Genomic DNA, 4126 nt, shown 5'->3' on the forward strand with positions numbered 1-4126 from the left:
ATGCCTGCTGCCTCCAAGGTTCCCCAGGCCATCATGGGATGAGCAGGCAGCCTTTCAGCCCCAGGGCACCTCGTGCCAGCAGGTTCCTGTCCTCTCTTTTTCCCTTCCCTGTACAAAGAACTTACGCAACTTGAATCAGCAGTTGTTTTCAGCACATTATGGCCTTTCTTTTCTTAGCTGACTATTTGCAGTTTGGAATGTTAGCCAGAGTACCAATATGATGACACAGGATGATGGCAACACAGACCAAAACGACAGAGCATGTGACACCGGCTGGTTCTTCAATCATGGAGTCAGGACACGGATGCTTGGCTGGAGCAGGAGAGGCAGCAGTGGGAAGGAAAAAGTTGGAATGGAAGAGGAGGCTGGAGAAAGGCCTGTAGGCCTGGCTGGGAGGGTGCAGAGGGCCAGGCCGAGTCCAATCTGCAGGGCAAGGCTTACTCCCAAGGGTCTGAGAAGGGTGTAGCCAGATGTGTTTGAGGATCCGCACGATGGAGGTTTTGGAGGCCCTGGTCGCCCTGTGCAGAGGAGCAGAACGGGGAATGGGAGGAGTAGCTGCCAGAGCCCGAGTGAAGGTGGGCCTCTGAACGACTAGGAAGGAGAGGGACACTGCAGACATTACAGAGAGGAGAAGGGCACCTTGTCGAATAAGGGGCGTGCTTTTGCAGGCTTCCTGGCATCTGGGTTTTAAGGGCATCACTCACTGGGCTGAAGGGGCTGCAGGCTGCAGGCTATCTGGGCTCCCATAGTAAATGCTGCGGTTTAGATTCCTATGGGGCTTTGCAGCACCTTCTTGTGTATCCCTGACAACAACCCTGCTTCGTGGGTGGTGACCCCATTCCAGTGGCTGGAGGTCACAGACTTTGGAGTTGCTGCAAATAGTCACACCCTGACTATGTAACTTGTGAATACCCAAAGTCCCCCTGCTTTATCCGGATGGTCTGGGACGCAAACAGGAAGGTGTCAGTCTGACGGCTGAATTTGAGCCCAGGTAACGGGGAGGTCGGAGGCTTGGCTGCGAGGGCTCTGAGGACCATCCGAGTGGCAATATTTACACGAACAGTGTTGAGAAGAAGCCTCTAGCACGAGACCCACGGGCCATTGACTCCCATACATCACGCTCTCCATGAAGGAAATCGGGGAGCTGGCAAAGCTCCCCACAAATAGGGTTGGAGCTACTTTCTGGAATGAAAATTCAGAATCACAACGTGCAGTGCTCGAGGCGTCGTGCTCGGTGCTGGGAGTCGGTGCGTGAGAGCCTGTGTGCGCATGCGCCGACTGGGCTCGCGCATTACAGCCAACAAGCCGCCCCAAGCTCCGGGCATGCGCACCCAGCCCGGCAGGGCGAGTCCCGGGGAGCAGTCAGCCCTGGGGCAGCAGCGCTATGGTGGCTGCAGCCCGTCAGGGGACGCTTCAGGCCACGGCCGGAGCATGTTCCCGTGGACAGTCGGAGGGTTACGGCCCAGGGGCAAGCTCAGCTGGCGCGGTGGCAGCGGCGGTGGCAGCGGCAGGGGCAGGGGCAGCGGCAGGGGCAGCGGCAGGGGCAGGGGCAGGGGCAGGGGCAGGGGCAGGGGCAGGGGCAGGGCAGATCGGCAGCGGCAGGGCAGCGGCAGCAACGGCAAGGGTCAGGGGCAGGGCAGCGGCAGGGCAGGGGCAGCGGCAGGATGGCAGGGGCAGGGGCAGGGGCAGCGGCAGGGGCACGTCAGCGGCAGGGGCAGGGGCAGGGGCACGGCAGGACGGGGCAGCGCGCGTCAGGGGCAGGGGCGGGGCAGCGGGCAGGGGCAGGGGTCAGCGCAAAGGGGCAGCGGCGCGCAGGGGCATGGGCGGGGCAGCGGCAGGGAAGGGCAAGCGCAGGGGCAGGGCAGGGGCCAGCGGCAGGACAGATGGCAGCGGCAGGGGCAAGGGGCACTGGGCAAAGCGGCAGGGGCAGGGGCAGCGCAGGGGCCAGGGGCATGGGCGCGGCAGGGCAGGGGCAGGGGCAGCGGCAGGACAGGGCAGCGGCAGGGGCAGCGGCAGGGGCAGCGGCAGCGGCAGGGGCAGCGGCAGGGGCAGCGGCAGGGGCAGGGGCAGGGGCAGCGGCAGGGGCAGGGGCAGCGGCAGGGGCAGGGGCAGGGGCAGCGGCAGGGGCAGGGGCAGCGGCAGCGGCAGGGGCAGGGGCAGCGGCAGGGGCAGGGGCAGGGGCAGCGGCAGGGGCAGCGGCAGGGGCAGGGGCAGCGGCAGGGGCAGGGGCAGCGGCAGGGGCAGGGGCAGCGGCAGGGGCAGCGGCAGGGGCAGGGGCAGCGGCAGGGGCAGGGGCAGCGGCAGGGGCAGCGGCAGGGGCAGCAGTCCGACCGGCTCTGGCCCGCAGCCAGCTCCTAGCTGCAGTTCTCGGAGCAGCAACAGTGGGCAGCCCGGGAGGGGCTCTGGTGAGTGGTGTGGCTGGTGGACAGCAGCCCAGCTATGGGCAGCAGCAAAGCGCCTGTAACCCTCCTCAGGGCCATGGACAGCAGGACCAGTAGGACAGGAGCAGTGGATTTGGCGGAGGGGGTGGTGGAGGTACCCATGGCCAAGGTCGGCCCCCATGAGTGGTGGCGGCAGTGGCAGCGGGTATGGCAATCAGGACCAACGTGGTGGCGGTGGCGGTGGCTATGGGGGAAGCCAGCAAAACCGTGGGGGATGAAGCCGGGGAGGTGTCAGTGGCGGATGTGAACTCAAAGGTTGTGGAGGTGGCCGTGGAGGCAGAGGGTGGAATTGACCGTGGTGGCTCAATAAATGTGGTGCCCTGGGGACCAAGGATCCTGTCATGACTCTGAGCAGGATAATTCAGACAACACCTGGGCGAGAATGTTACACCTGAGTCTGTGGCTGACTACTTCCAGCAGGTTGGTATTAAGACAAATAAGAAAGCGGGACAGCCCATGATTAATCTGTACACAGACAGGGAAAGGCAAGCTGAAGGGAGAGGCAGCGTATCATTTGATGACCCACCTTCTGCTAAAGCAGCTATTGACTGGTTTGATGGTAAAGAATTCTCTGGAAATCCTATCATGGTCTGATTTGCTACTTAGTGAGTAGATTTCAATAGGAGTGGTGGCAACGGTCATGGAGGCCCCAAGGGCCGTGGAGGCTATAGAGGTGGTGGCAGTGGCCAGGGAGGACTCCCCAGTGGTGGTGGTGGCGGTGGAGGACAGTAGTGAGCAGAGGACTGGAACTGTCCTACTCCTGCATGTGAGAACATGAAGTTCTCCTGGAGGAATGAAGACAACCAGTGTAAGGCCTCTAAACCAAATGGCCCGGGGTGGGGACCGAAAGCTCTCATATGAGGGATAGCTATGGAGATGATCGTCCTGGTGGCAGAGGAGCCTATGATTGGGGGTCGGCTACCGAGGCTGAGGTGGGGACCGTGGGGGCTTCCGACGGGGCTGGGGTGTTGGGGACAAAGGTGGCTTTGGCCCTGGCAAGATGGACTCTAGGGGGACCACAGACAGGATCGCAGGGAGAGGCCATATTAACCTGGCTCCTGAGGGTCTGGAGGTTTTATTCTATACCCAGTGTGACCCTCATTATTTTGTAACCTTCCAACTCCTGACCACCCACGGATATTTTCGTGTCGGACTATGTCATTGTAACTATACCTCTGGTTCCCATTAAAAACCATCCTTTTAGATAAAAATAAAAAGAATAAAAGAATAAAAATGTGATAAAAAAAGACATTGACCAGCTAGAGAAGGGAAATATAAAGCAGTTGTGGTGAGAGTGACTGAAAGGTTGGAGCCCCCACAAAGCAGTTGAGGTGGCTGGTCCAGAACTTCAGGGAGGTGCAGGGTGAGCCCGGCCCCAGAAGAGGAGAAACTCAAGTTTCTTCCCTTTTCTGGCTGGGGACCTGTGCTCCTTGTGACACCTGCTAGTTGTCCAGGTGTAAACGCTTCTGCCCATCACCCCCAAACCAACCTGACTCTCCAGGCCCCACTTCAGGAGGAATTGGGCTTTGACCAGACAAATTCTTCCCCAGACTGTTGATTCTCTTCCAACCTCTCTCATTCCTGTGGTGGCTCGTCTATTTTATTTCTCCCCCTCGCCTAATTATTCATAATTGTTCATCATCATTTGGACTTTTCCATTTAAAAGCATTCATGCCCTGGCCAGT

General features: G+C 60.2%; 1 pseudogene; it reads left to right on the forward strand.

Annotated features, from left to right (window-relative positions):
* The first annotated feature begins 491 nt into the window (after positions 1-491).
* On the forward strand, positions 492-3491 carry LOC118619699 (annotated as a pseudogene).
* The last annotated feature ends 635 nt before the right edge of the window (positions 3492-4126 follow it).

This window comes from Molossus molossus, unplaced genomic scaffold (genome assembly GCF_014108415.1).
Source record: "Molossus molossus isolate mMolMol1 unplaced genomic scaffold, mMolMol1.p scaffold_m16_p_7, whole genome shotgun sequence".
NCBI classification, from domain to species: domain Eukaryota; kingdom Metazoa; phylum Chordata; class Mammalia; order Chiroptera; family Molossidae; genus Molossus; species Molossus molossus.